The sequence below is a fragment of the Hyperolius riggenbachi genome, chromosome 3, assembly GCF_040937935.1.
Source record: "Hyperolius riggenbachi isolate aHypRig1 chromosome 3, aHypRig1.pri, whole genome shotgun sequence".
NCBI lineage: Eukaryota > Metazoa > Chordata > Amphibia > Anura > Hyperoliidae > Hyperolius > Hyperolius riggenbachi.
Genome location: NC_090648.1, coordinates 312,809,808 through 312,825,420, shown reverse-complemented (window position 1 = coordinate 312,825,420; position 15,613 = coordinate 312,809,808). Strand labels below are relative to the sequence as shown.

Here is a 15,613-nt window from a genome sequence, read left to right as displayed (position 1 = left end):
ACCCCTCCAAATCCCTCCTGATGGCCCGTCCCCTCTTTTTCTCCCCCCAACCTCCATTGTACTTGACCTGATAAGTTTATGCCTAGGCCCCCCCCCCCCTCTGTTTCTACAAAAATACCCCACATATATCAAAAAGAAATATGAAACTGATTTGCATACATATTTCACGTGTCCGGTTACATACCAATATGTGCCTTTCATTCCCAGCTGTGTACTCCTACCCCTACTGCCTGATGAAGCGGGTATAGGCCTGCGAAATGCATTGTGATTAACCCTTGGAGTGTACCAATAAATATATCTTTGTTGAATACACAGCTTGTTGTGTCTGCTTGAAGGAGGTAAGTCCACCACTGCCTCCTAAGCATTTTTTAAACTTTTTAAATATTGATCTTATCCTTTTGGCGCCTCTGTTCAATTTACAAAACGTTATACATCCACCCTTGGTGGAGGGGGATACCCCTTTTATTTCACGGCTACAGAAAGCAACTTCTTAATCCTGAGTGAGGACAGGTTAATCTCCTCACCTGCCTGTACAGTGGTTGCCTGGAGGTAACCCTGGTTTGTGAGTATATAATTTACTCTCTTTCATTATACTAACTGCCTTGACTTACTACACTATATTGGGCTCTCGGTTCTCTCTTTTTACATATACTTGCCAGTACTGCTCTGCTGGGAGGGGGGGGGGGGGGTTTGTGGTGGTGATGTAGGGCTATATAAGAGGAAATAAAGTTGGACATGGCTATGCAGGGAAGGCATGGAGTTACTAGGGAGGAAGGTAGCTGCAGAGGGGGACACTGGCACTACTGGGGAGGGGTGACATGGTTAATTCTATGGAGGATGGGGAAGCTGAGGAAGTGGGTCATGGTGGCCATACTTGTTATGTGTGGCGGTAATCATGTAATTGTGTCCATAACGTTATAGGGGGTCATGGTGGTCACACTTGTTATATGGTCCCTGGCAGGTGATCCTCCTGGTGGTGCGGCTCACCATGGTGGCAAAGTGTGTATATATGTGGGCCACATCAAAATCTCCATGATTTATAGTTATACTACAATTACACCCCTCCAAATACTGAAAAGGAATGAATGGAAACACCCACCAAGCTAATAGTGACATTATGGTGACTAAGCAATTCAGCATATAAACACAAAAACATATTTACATATCACAGAATTAATTGTGATTTCATTTTAAGAAAGTGAAATTCCCTGTGACTCCAGGGGTGGAATGGGCACATTGATGTTCACATTGGTGCTGACCAAATCTGATTTCAGCACCAGGTCTTAAATCATTCCCCCATTAATCTTCCAACTAATCAGCAGAGACAGATACATACAGTAGGCAAGGATTAGAATGCTCATCCACAGCCCAACAACTATTTTGTAATTCACATATCAAGATAAGCTGTAGTACTAATGAAGATGCATCAAACACTTCTGTATTAACCACTTGAGGACCTAGGGCTTTAGCCCCCTTAAGGACCGGCCACTTTTTTTCCATTCAGACCACTGCAGCTTTCACGGTTTATTGCTCGCTCATACAACCTACCACCTAAATGAATTTTGGCTCCTTTTCTTGTCACTAATAAAGCTTTCTTTTGATGCTATTTGATTGCTGATGCGATTTTTACTTTTTATTATATTCATCAAAAAAGACATGAATTTTGGCAAAAAAATGATTTTTTTAACTTTCTGTGCTGACATTTTTCAAATAAAGTAAAATTTCTGTATACATGCAGCGCGAAAAATGTGGACAAACATGTTTTTGATAAAAAAAAACCCATTAAGCCTATATTTATTGGTTTGGGTAAAAGTTATAGCGTTTACAAACTATGGTGCAAAAAGTGAATTTTCCCATTTTCCAGCATCTCTGCCTTTTCTGACCACTTGTCATGTTTCATGAGGGGCTAGAATTCCAGGATAGTATAAATACCCCCAAATGACCCCATTTTGGAAAGAAGACATCCCAAAGTATTCACTGAGTGAGTTCATAGAAGGTATTATTTTTTGTCACAAGTAAGCGGAAAATGACACTTTGTGACAAAAAAAAAAAAAAAAGTTTCCATTTCTTCTAACTTGCGACAAAAAGAAAATGAAACCTGCCACGGACTCACTATGCTCCTCTCTGAATACCTTGAAGTGTCTACTTTCCAAAATGGGGTCATTTGTGGGGTGTGTTTACTGTCCTGACATTTTGGGGGGTGCTAAATTGTAAGCACCCCTGTAAAGCCTAAAGGTGCTCATTGGACCTTGGGCCCCTTAGCGCAGTTAGGCTGCAAAAAAGTGCCACACATGTGGTATTGCCGTACTCAGGAGAAGTAGTATAATGTGTTTTGGGGTGTATTTTTACACATACCCATGCTGGGTGGGAGAAATATCTCTGTAAATGACAATTGTTTGATTTTTTTTACACACAATTGTCCATTTACAGAGAGATTTCTCCCACCCAGCATGGGTATGTGTAAAAATACACCCCAAAACACATTATATTACTTCTCCTGAGTACGGCGATACCACATGTGTGGCACTTTTCTGCACCCTAACTGCGCTAAGGGGCCCAAAGTCCAATGAGTTCTTTTAGGATTTCACAGGTCATTTTGAGAAATTTCGTTTCAAGACTACTCCTCACGGTTTAGGGCCCCTAAAATGCCAGGACAGTATAGGAACCCCACAAATGACCCAATTTTAGAAGGAAGACACCCCAAGGTATTCCGTTAGGAGTATGGTGAGTTCATAGAAGATTTTATTTTTTGTCACAAGTTAGCGGAAAATGACACTTTGTGAAAAAAAACAATAAAAATCAATTTTCAGATTAGGGTCTGATCTGATGGGTAACAGTGACAGGTGGTGATAGGGGGTGATTGATGGGTGATTGATGGGTAATTAGTGGGTGTTTAGAGGAGAGAATAGATGTAAACACTGCGCTTGGGTGGTGATCTGATGTCGGATCTGCGGGCGATCTATTGGTGTGGGTGGGTGATCAGATTGCCCGCAAGGGGCAGGTTAGGGGCTGATTGATGGGTGGCAGTGACAGGGGGTGATTGATGGGTGATTGATGGGTGATTGACAGGTGATTGACAGGTGATCAGGGGGATAGATGCATACAGTACACAGGGGGAGGGGGGGCTGGGGAGAATCTGAGGGGTGGGAGGGTGATCAGGAGGGGGCAGGGGGGGGGGGGTAAAAAAAAATAGCATTGACAGATAGTGACAGGGAGTGATTGATGGGTGATTAGGGGGGTGATTGGGTGCAAATAGGGGTCTGGGGGGTGGGCAGGGGGGGGTCCTGAGGGGTGCTGTGGGCGATCTGGGGCGGGGGGGAATCAGTGTTCTTGGGTGCGACATAGGGTGGCTGCAGCCTGCCCTGGTGGTCCCTCGGACACTGGGACCACCAGGGCAGGAGGCAGCCTGTATAATACACTTTGTAAACATTACAAAGTGTATTATACACTTTGTATGCGGCGATCGCGGGGTTAACATCCCGCCGGCGCTTCCGTATGGCCGGCGGGATGTTGCGATCGCTCCGCCCATGCCCTTACAAGGACCGCCGCCTCTGTGGGTGAGCCGGTCCTTGCAGGGCACACTTCCCGGCCGCCTCTGTGCGTTAGGCGGTCGGAAAGTGGTTAATTACACCTTGCCTACAACAGAGTCTGGTCCTACCACAGTATTGACTTGGCCTCCATTGTGTCTCTCTGACCTGCACCATCCATAGCCACCACACAGCATGTAGCATTGCTAGGAAATAGGCACCCAACAACAGCACACTGGGTAATAACATTACTACAAAGGGAGCTGACAGGACTGTCAGAACATAGAATGGCGCAGAAACCAACATTATTAAGCAGACTACACAATTAACTAAATAAGGAAGTTAACAATTGGATAGGACAATGGTAACAATATGCATCAATAATTAATTAATTAATATTTTATTAAAAGACAGGTGGAAAAATACAGAAGTTCTATCAAGCAGTCAAGGATGACTGAAACACCATTGCCAAACCTACTCTGGGTGGAGGAGGAACACTCAGAAGAATGTGGAAGGAATGGGGAAGCCTATAAATGTAATCAAACTAGCTTCTTTCTGTAATAAAATTCTTTAGATAAGAGAGGGACTCTGAGGAGCCACGAACATCTCAGATTCCCGAGGTCCCAGTATAATGTTTTACTAGCCTGGCCACTCTCACTCCTGTGCACAATGACCTGATATGCTCCTGATGCCTGACCCTCAAACACTGGCAAGAAAACACCATTGCATAGACAAGAAAATTGGTATGGCAAGTGATAAAGCTCATCAATATCCTCTCAAAATCTCACTGAGAGTTAGATTTAATCATAAAGGCACACATGAAAATAGCCACAGTGAACTGAACCCACAGCATTTATTCTATTCAACTAAGGGGCCCCAGATTTTTTCAATAAGTGTCAAATGGTGACACAACTAGGTAGATTTAAAAAAACTATCTATACATTTCTCACCTAACCTTGGATCCTCCACATCCCATTGTCTCTCAGTGACTATTTTTCAAGTCAAACACGGAAAAAAAAAATCAGTTTTCTAAATCTGATATCATTAGAATATGCACAATAAGAGAATGTTATTTAAATTTAATTTTACTATTGTTATAAACAAGCCCCTTCAGCCCCTTACCTTCTGCGCTGCTTCAGCCTGCAGACTGCTCCCACTTGCTTCCTTGATGCACATGGGACAAGTGGGGTGTAAGCCTGGCTGCTGTGTCTCCTAAAGTAAAGTATATGGGCCTATGTATACAGTATGAACCATGGGGCAAATGAACCACAACTGCAATATAGAAATGCATTGCCATGATAAGGTTGTATCACAGCTGTAATGCATGTGTGTTTGACTGAATGCAGCAGGACACAACATAGTAAATTGGCTGCAGCACAAGCTCTGTGAGCTGCAGATGTGTTTCAGATATACACAGTGCAAGAGATGCCGTCTGGAGATACTGGCTAAATAACCTTTTTACTCAACCCAAACGCCAATCCAGGTAATACATATCTGCAAGATAACTATCAAGCAGCCTGAACAATATCAAGTGGCATTACTATTAAGACATCAGATGGGTACAATATTGCAAGAGATAATGAAAAGTCATGTGGGGGGAAGTGTGGGATGGCTGACACATGACTGCAATGTATAAGTAAGCATTGCACAAGCCAGGATAACTAGCATAGCTTGGGAATGCCGTGTGAAACTATGGGTCAGCATGCAACACTATATACCCCTAGTATACATTCTGCACATGTTGTCCGGCAGCAGCATAATAAATAACTGCCGTAGAGTGTTTAACCAGCCTTCATAAACAAGAAATATGAAACAGTTCTGCACAAATACAGCGTTGTTAACAAACACAATTTCACTCCTGAGTTATCTTCTCAGGTCACATCTGGGTTTCATCTAATAAATGACTGATATTCTATACATGCTGTTTATCAGCTGGACAAAACTATTTATAGGCCTGTTTTACAAACATTGGGTACTTGATATGGGTCATTGTAGACACAACAGGCCTATTTCTGCCTAATTAGCTCTATACAGGCTATCAATTTTCATCTTTAAAACATTGCTGCTATCAGAAGAAGAACTGATTAAAGTTATCCTTCTAAACTTCAGCTAACTGAACAAACCTACAGTACATGCTGCCTGCATACACACACACTATGCTTGTCATCCAGGGGGATTGGGACTTGACCCCTCATGCAACAGTTTAGCAGCCAAGTCCTGTATAGATGCCTTGCTCCCACTCACTACTTCTGCGACAGACTGCCCTGTCTAAGAAGGAGATGCAGACAGGGAGACTAATCCATTTTCTAGTGTCATCAAAATTATTGGGGGGGGGGGGGGGGGGAATCTAGTGACAATGTATGAGACCAGCAGAAAATTAAAATTGTTTAGAAGGCAGGGTTCACACTTTACAGGATTGCGAGCGTGCAAATGTACATTTGTACAGATAGCCCATGTAAATCAATGGACTTGTGTATATCTAATGCAGGTTGTGATTTTTTTGGGACACTGCACGTATTTACACTATTTTTTACCTTATCTGCTGGGAAAAAACTTAAATATTTTTCCAAATTTGAATGTGCGTGGGTTCTAGAAAATGCATACAAAAATGCATGTGTGTTTTCCATGTACACAAGTGAGAACTGTGCCTAAGTATTAACACCTATTCTTTCTCTTTTGTCTACGTGATTTGAGTTATACACCTTATATCTTGTGTATCCAATTAACTTCAACATTTTATGGGAAAAAAATGTGATCAGGGCCGGCCTTAGGTTTCACAGCGCCCTGAGCGTAACCAGATTTTGGTGCCCCCCCCCCCAAATTCATCCTCTTCGCATTTCAGCGCACCACACACATACACTAATGGGGGGGGGGGGGGCGTGCCTCCGTCCATCCTGATTCCTGACATATAGCTATAAGTCCCCCCCAGTATAGGTAGCCAGGCATAGGTGACCCAGTAAAAGTAGCCAGCTGTAGATCCCTCCCAGTATAGGTTAGCCAGGTAGGTGCCCCCAGTATAGGTAGCCAGTATACTTTCCCCAGTATAGGTTAGATAGGCATTTGTCCCAGCTATAGGTTAGATAGGTAGGTGCCCCCAGTACAGGTTAGATAGGTAGCTGCCCCCAGTGTATAGGTTAGATAGGTAGGTACCTGCAATATAGGTTAGATAGGTAGCTGCCACCAGTATAGATTAGATAGGTAACTGCCCCCAGTATAGATTAGATAGGTTGCTGCCCCCAGTATAGATTAGATAGGTAGGTGGCCCGCAGTATAGATTAGATAGGTAGGTGGCCCGCAGTATAGATTAGATAGGTAGGTGGCCCGCAGTATAGATTAGATAGGTAGCTGCCCCCAGTATAGGTTAGATAGGTAGCTGCCCCCAGTATAGGTTTGATAGGTAGCTGCCCCCAGTATAGGTTAGATAGGTAGCTGCCTCCAGTATAGGTTAGATAGGTAGCTGCCCCCAGTATAGGTTAGATAGGTAGCTGCCCCCAGTATAGATTAGATAGGTAGCTGCCCCCAGTATAGATTAGATAGGTAGCTGCCCCCAGTATAGATTAGATATGTAGCTGCCCCCCAGTATAGATTAGATAGGTAGCTGCCCCCCAGTATAGATTAGATAGGTAGCTGCCCCCCAGTATAGGTTAGATAGGTAAGTGACCCCAGTATAGATTAGATAGTTAGCTGCCCCCCCAGTATAGGTTAGATAGGTAGGTGCCCCCAGTATAGATTAGATAGGTAGCTGCCCCCCCCAGCTTAGGTTAGATAGGTAGGTGCCCCCCAGTACAGGTTAGATAGGTAGGTGCCCCCAGTATAGATTAGATAAGTAGCTGCCCCCCCAGTATAGGTTAGATAGGTAGCTGCCCCACCCAGTATAGGTTAGATAGGTAGGTGCCCCCCCCAGTATAGGTTAGATAGGTAGGTGCCCCCAGTATAGATTAGATAAGTAGCTGCCCCCCCCAGTATAGGTTAGATAGGTAGCTGCCCCCCCCCAGTATAGGTTAGATAGGTAGGTGCCCCCAGTATAGATTAGATAGGTAGCTGCCCCTCGGCCCCCAGTATAGGTTAGATAGGTAGCTGCCCCCAGTATAGGTTTGATAGGTAGCTGCCCCCAGTATAGGTTAGATAAGTAGCTGCCCCCAGTATAGGTTAGATAGGTAGCTGCCCCCAGTATAGGTTAGATAGGTAGCTGCCCCCAGTATAGATTAGATAGGTAGCTGCCCCCAGTATAGATTAGATAGGTAGCTGCCCCCAGTATAGATTAGATACGTAGCTGCCCCCCAGTATAGATTAGATAGGTAGGTGGCCCGCAGTATAGATTAGATAGGTAGGTGGCCCGCAGTATAGATTAGATAGGTAGCTGCCCCCAGTATAGGTTAGATAGGTAGCTGCCCCCAGTATAGGTTTGATAGGTAGCTGCCCCCAGTATAGGTTAGATAGGTAGCTGCCTCCAGTATAGGTTAGATAGGTAGCTGCCCCCAGTATAGGTTAGATAGGTAGCTGCCCCCAGTATAGATTAGATAGGTAGCTGCCCCCAGTATAGATTAGATAGGTAGCTGCCCCCAGTATAGATTAGATATGTAGCTGCCCCCCAGTATAGATTAGATAGGTAGCTGCCCCCCAGTATAGATTAGATAGGTAGCTGCCCCCCAGTATAGGTTAGATAGGTAAGTGACCCCAGTATAGATTAGATAGTTAGCTGCCCCCCCAGTATAGGTTAGATAGGTAGGTGCCCCCAGTATAGATTAGATAGGTAGCTGCCCCCCCAGCTTAGGTTAGATAGGTAGGTGCCCCCCAGTACAGGTTAGATAGGTAGGTGCCCCCAGTATAGATTAGATAAGTAGCTGCCCCCCCAGTATAGGTTAGATAGGTAGCTGCCCCACCCAGTATAGGTTAGATAGGTAGGTGCCCCCCCCAGTATAGGTTAGATAGGTAGGTGCCCCCAGTATAGATTAGATAAGTAGCTGCCCCCCCAGTATAGGTTAGATAGGTAGCTGCCCCCCCCCAGTATAGGTTAGATAGGTAGGTGCCCCCAGTATAGATTAGATAGGTAGCTGCCCCCCGGCCCCCAGTATAGGTTAGATAGGTAGCTGCCCCCAGTATAGGTTTGATAGGTAGCTGCCCCCAGTATAGGTTAGATAAGTAGCTGCCCCCAGTATAGGTTAGATAGGTAGCTGCCCCCAGTATAGGTTAGATAGGTAGCTGCCCCCAGTATAGATTAGATAGGTAGCTGCCCCCAGTATAGATTAGATAGGTAGCTGCCCCCAGTATAGATTAGATACGTAGCTGCCCCCCAGTATAGATTAGATAGGTAGCTGCCCCCCAGTATAGATTAGATAGGTAGCTGCCCCCCAGTATAGGTTAGATAGGTAAGTGACCCCAGTATAGATTAGATAGTTAGCTGCCCCCCCAGTATAGGTTAGATAGGTAGGTGCCCCCAGTATAGATTAGATAGGTAGCTGCCCCCCCAGCTTAGGTTAGATAGGTAGGTGCCCCCCCAGTATAGGTTAGATAGGTAGGTGCCCCCAGTATAGATTAGATAAGTAGCTGCCCCCCCAGTATAGGTTAGATAGGTAGCTGCCCCACCCAGTATAAGTTAGATAGGTAGGTGACCCCAGTATAGATTAGATAGGTAGCTGCCCCCCAGTATAGGTTAGATAGGTAGGTGCCCCCCCAGTATAGGTTAGATAGGTAGGTGCCCCCAGTATAGATTAGATAAGTAGCTGCCCCCCCAGTATAGGTTAGATAGGTAGCTGCCCCCCCCAGTATAGGTTAGATAGGTAGGTGCCCCCAGTATAGATTAGATAGGTAGCTGCCCCCCGGCCCCCAGTATAGGTTAGATAGGTAGCTGCCCCCCAGTATAGATTAGATAGGTAGCTGCCCCCCCCCAGTATTGGTTAGATAGGTAGGTGCCCCCAGTATAGAGTAGGTAGGTAGGTAGGTAGGTAGGTAGGTGCCCCCCTCCCCCTCATACTGGAGGGGGAGCCGCGGGGAGGGCAGCCCGACCTCTCCCTCCCTTCCTCTCCGGGCACTCTCCCTGCTCCCCCCTCCGATGCACACTGCAGCAGAGCCAGAGAGAACAACTCACCTCCCTCCCTGGTTCGGATCGCCGGCGCCTCTCACTTCCCGCTGGTCGCCTCTTCTACATTAGTTACTGATACACACTAAACTTCCTGCTCAACAGGAAGTTTAGTGTGTATCAGTAACTAATGTAGAAGAGGCGACCAGCGGGAAGTGAGAGGCGCCGGCGATCGGAACCAGGGAGGCGAGTTGTTTTCTCTGGCTCTGCTGCAGTGTGCATCGGAGGGGGGAGCAGGGAGAGTGCCCGGAGAGGAAGGGAGGAAGAGGTCGGGCTGCCCTCCCCGCGGCTCCCCCTACATCACGGTGGCTGCACGGGCATCATGTTTGCCCCTTATCACGGCACCAGGGGGCGGAGCTTCCATGCGGCAGGAGCGCCCCCTGGAAGCCGGCGCCCTGAGCGATCGCACCGGTCGCTCAGGTCAAAGGCCGGCCCTGAATGTGATTGCCACGGACTTTCATTGAAACAAGAATTGAACATCGCACCTGAAAAAATGCAGCCCTGTTGCCTGAATTTAAATTTGCAGCACCATTGCAAATTGTGCGCGCTTTCAAATACGTGTGAAACCTGCTTAAAGGGAACCTGAAGCAAGTAAAATTATTGAACATAAAAACATGACGTAGCTGCAAATGAATATTACATACTAACCCAGGGGTATAGTCCTGGGAAAAGTGGTGAGTGGACTCACCCGAAAACCCCCTGCACCACCAAGAAAATGGGTGTGGTCAAGCATATTGTGGGCGTGGACATGGGTGGGTTCAAATATACATGACCTTAACAGTGTTGTAAAAGGTCTGCCGGGGAAGTTTGAGCTCTGCCGTAGTGTATCCCCCAAAATTAGATGTAATCTGACACAGTGGCGTAGCTAAGGAGCTGTGGGCCCCGATGCAAGTTTTACATTGGGGCCCCCCAAGCACTCTATACATAACAATTGATACGGAGCACCAAAATCTGCCAATGGCAAATACAGTGTCAGAGGTGCAAGAAGGGAATGGGAGCAGTTTGTTAATGTTTACCACTATTCAAAGTATCTATAGAAGTCATTATTATGAGCACCGGACCAATAGAGAGCTAATACTGAAGTTGAGGGAGGACCCTTTCGGGGCCCCTCTGGCCCAAGGGCCCCGATGCGGTCCCAACCTCTGCAACCCCTATTGCTACGCCCCTGATCTGACAGCATTTCACCAAAAAGACACGTAATCTGGCAGAAGTTTCTCCAAAATACAGATAATATGGCAGTGGTTCCCCCAAAATAGACAATCTGGCAGCAGCAGTTCCCCCAACATACACACAATCTGGAAGCAGTTCCCCAAAATACGCGAAACCTGGCAACGGATCACCCAAAATACACGTAACACCCAAAATACATGTAATCTGGCAGCTGTGGTCCCCCAAACATACACAATCTGACAGCAGTTCCCCAAAATACGCGTAATCTGTTAACAGCGGTTCCTCAAAAATACAGATAATCTGACAGCAGTTCCCCCAAAATAGGTACGCCCAGCATAGGTAGCCAGGTCTATAGGTGTCCCCAGTATAAGTAGCTAGGAGTATAGTTGTCCCTAGTATAGGTAGCCAGGTGTATAATGTGCCCAGAAAAGGTGGCCAGGTGTATAGATGTGCTCAATATATGTAGCTAGGTGTATTGGTGTCCCCAGTATATGTAGCCAGGTCTATAGGTGCCCCGAGTATAGCCAGGTCTATAGGTGCCCCCAGAATAGATAGCCAGATGTCCCCACAAGGAGGGGAGGCAGCGCAGAGAAGAGGGATTGGTGGGCACAGCGGGGAACGTCTCCTTCCCCCCTCAGGGCTCCCCCTTCCTCCCTCTCCCCCTCCAGAACTAAAGTTTGCAGGTGGCTGGCAGGACTTACCTCCTTCCAAGCGCTGGGTAAGTAGCGATGTCCGGTTCATTTGAGCCGGTTCTTTCCTGTGACTTGAGTGATCCGACTCATCACACTGAACCGAATCAGTTCAGTGGATGAGACAGAAACTGCAGCTGCACACTGTGTTCAGCTGCAGTTCCTGTCTCATCCACTGAACTGATTCAGTTCAGTGTGATGAGCCGGATCACTCAACTCAAAAGAAAGAACCGGCTCAAATGAACCGGACATTACTACTTACCCAGCGCTTGGAACGAGATTCAGGTAAGTCCCGACTGCCGCCCGCTGCCAGCCGCCCGCAAATTTTAGTTCTGGGGGGGAGAGAGTGAGGAAGGGGGAGCCCCAAGGTGAGCTGTGCCCACCGATCCCTCTTCTCTGCGCTCTCTCCCTCCACACATGCTAGGGTGGACTTCGTACACCCTCTGAAAAAAGCAGGTGGATGTCGTCCACCCGCGTCCACTCCCCACTCGGCCCCTGTACTAACCTCACCCTCAGTTCATCCCAGAAGCTCACCATTTTCTTCTTACAGTGATCCCTTCCAGTTCTGACAATATTTTGTCAGAACTGAAATATACCAGTGCTGTCAGTTATATATCAGCAGCTATCAGTTATAACTGAATATGCAACGTAATGTCCATGTTTGCCTATGGCTCAAGTGGGTGATATTACAGTTTAACAGTGTGCGAACAAGGAAGCTGTTATGGGGTAATAGGCATTTTCAAATGGAGGACAGAGAATTCCATTGATCACAGTGGACAAATGGGATGCAGGAGAGGAGAAAGAGATTGAGGAGTAGACTACTCAAGAGGTAAGGAGGACCTGTGTATGGTTATTTTGACTTTTTATTTTCAGTTCAGGTTCTCTTTAAGTCTCTTGCTAGTTAAATGCATTTCTGAAGGCAGTATTAGCAGTGTAATGCTTGACTAATTTTGAGTTAATTTAAATATTTCTACTTTGTTATTCTCGGAAACATGCAGCAAACATTTATTAAGTTCAGTGTGACCTTGGCAAATCATTTAGGTAAGACAAATTAACAATAAATAGCTAGCAGGGCATTTTTAGTTACAACTGTGGGGACAAATTTTACTTTCCAATCAGTTTAGCATGCAGTTCTGTTTTATCTCTAAGAGTCATGTTCCTTGTAAAAATATATAGTAAGTTCATTCAAAACATTGCCTAAACCTTAGACAAAGGAAACATTTTTATAAAGGATCGATAAACTTACTTTGAATATATAATTTAACACATTTAACAAATGTAAGCTAATATCACCACTTCACAACCCCTTTCTGGACCATTTCCAATGATGGTGATAACTACTTTCCATATGTGCCTGTAATGAGTACTAATATAATAAAAATTCTAACTTCCCTAAAATAGAAAATGACTAGAAATGGTGGAAAACGGACGACATTATTTTTGTTGGTGGCTTTACTTGTATTGCCTTTCAGTAACACCAAAAAACACATATTTTGTGGGTTAATTCCTTTATCTTCCTCTAAAGCTAACTTCAACTTGTCCCAAGAATGTTCCTTCCTCTTCTCACTCCTTTTTGTACAGTTCAAATACCCACCCACCAGACAAGCCCAACTACTGGAAAGCTGCTCAGGCCCAACAGTTCATACATAACCCTCCTCTCTGCACTCTACTGGCTACATGGAATGAATTCCCTCTAGCACTGTCACAGCCATTACAAATATGGATAAACAATTGGAGGCCAGGTCCGCAGAGTCACTGTTCCAAAATGTCCCACACTAGAAACAATTTCAACACTAAAAAGCAGGTCCAATGTTAAAGAGAATCTGTATTGTTAAAATCGCACAAAAGTAAACATACCAGTGCATTAGGGGGGACATCTCCTATTCCCCTCTGTCACAATTTCGCCGCTCCCCGCTGCATTAAAAGTAGTCAAAAACAGTTTTTAAAAGTTTGTTTATAAACAAACAAAATGGCCACCAAAACAGGAAGTAGGTTTATGTACAGTATGTCCACACATAGAAAATACACATATTTGTATACAGCCTTCCTTTTGAATCTCAAGAGATCATTTGTGTGTTTACCTTCTTCCCCCTGCAGCTCTCATCCACTGAATACTAGTGACAGGCTGATCGTTTCTTCCTGCAGACAGCTCTGCCCTGTCTTTAATTCCTCAGTATGTGTCAGCCAGCTCCTTTCACAGCCTAACAGAGGAGGATTTTTATCCAGCTCTCTTTTCTCACTGATATCAGAGAGCAGAGACGCTGCTGGCTTATGTAAATAACACACACACACGGGAGTGTGCATAGAGGGGCCTGGAGGGGGGAGTGCATAACAGATTAGCACGGAAGAGTTGGCAGCCTTCCAGACACAGGGCGACAAGACCAACAGGGGAAAGATACATTGATTTATTACAGAGACGGTGATAGTAGAAAGTGCTGCAGTAAGCCAGAGCACATTAGAATAGGTGTAGGAACTTGTAGGATGGTAGAAAAAAGGATTACATTTTTGTTACAGAGTCTCTTTAAAGATATATGAAAAACTGAACAAATTGCTCCAATGCATATGTAAGAAGTTTTGAAATAACTGGCAGACACCAAAATCTTTTGTGTAGCACCTAGAAGTATACACCACAGCACGGGAAATATAGCAACAATGCATAATGCCTTGACATGATGCGTTTCACCAAGACAATGCCTATTTTATGAGGAAGAGCATTTGCTTCAAAATAGACTGCAATGTGAACATAGGATCATAGCAAACCAGATGCAATTGGGAATGACACTGAAGAATAAAATTAGGTGTGTACAGGGATCGGCATCTTGCTAAAAAGCACAGTTACCGTGAAAAGATGCTTATGCTGGAGCTCCAGTTCCATTCATTTTTGCCACAGGGATGCACTACCAATAGTGCCCCAAAAGGATTAAATATCCCTGAGACAGCAGGTATTTATTCAAAAGTGTCCCCAAATGTTTTTTTTTGTCCATAATGGGACCATGGGACTGCTGTGATGCTTTCCTTCACTGGCCCTCTCAGGTCTGTAGAAGGGTATCTAGGTTTGTCCAGGTCAAATCCTAGGTGATTCAGCAAGCCTGGACTGTTTGTACAAAAAAAAAAAAAAAGCTCCTTTAAACCCTCCAAAGCATCCAGAAAGTGGGTGTGGAATGGACAGCCAATGTTCTGGAACTTTGAGGAACTTGCCTGGCAGTCCAAGCGTAAGAGGAAAATGCCACTCAATGTCCACTACACTGGCGAGTAACAATTATGCAAAAGCTTGCTAGTTTTCCAGTTCTTATTATAGTTATATAGGTTTGTTTGAAAAAAAGATATCCGTCCATCCAGTGCTGGGCCGAAATTACGCATTAGCGTAATTACGCATCGTAATTCACTACAAATGCACCGTAAGCGTTACGTGTAAGGTTACGGTATTACGCGTAATTAATTACGCGTAGACCGTAGGTTACGTTATTACGCGTAACAAATTACGCGTAAGACAGTAAACTCCCATTGAAATTACACAGTCTGCCGTAATCGCGTAATATTACGCTCCCGTATAATATAAAAAAGCCGCCGACTTTAAGGGTTAATAGCAAAGCCCCCTTCAGTGCTAAGAGCCTCAAATTTGGAGAATATATTAAGGAGATCAGAAGGAATAAGAAGAAAACTTTTTTTTTCAAAAAGACCTTATAGTTTTTGAGAAAATCGATGTTAAAGTTTCAAAGGAAAAATATATACATTTAAAAACCCGCCGACTTTAACGGTTAATAGCAAAGCCTGCTTAAAATTTAGGAACACCAAATTCACAGGGTATATTAAGGGGATCAGTGGGAATAAGAGGAAAATTTTTTTTTTCAAAAAGACCTTATCGTTTTTGAGAAAATCAATTTTTAAGTTTCAAGGGCAAAAATGTCTTTTAAATGCGGAAAATGTCAGTTTTTTTTGCACAGGTAACAATAGTGTTTTATTTTCATAGATTCCCCCAAGTGGGAAGAGTTTTACTTACTTTGTTCTGAGTGTGGGAAATATTTAAAAAAAAACGACGTGGGGTCCCCCCTCCCAGACCTCTTTAACCCCTTGTCCCCCATGCAGACTGGGATAGCCAGAATGCGGAGCACGGCCGCGTGGGGCTCCGCACCCTGACTACACCAGCC

The 15,613-nt window shown here is 45.0% G+C and overlaps 1 protein-coding gene across 2 annotated transcripts in view; it reads right to left on the bottom strand.

The window, feature by feature from the left end:
- BEST3 (bestrophin 3) overlaps positions 1–15,613 on the bottom strand; it is a 65,299-nt gene that overhangs the window by 24,856 nt on the left and 24,830 nt on the right. The gene's annotated exons all lie outside the window — the stretch shown is intronic.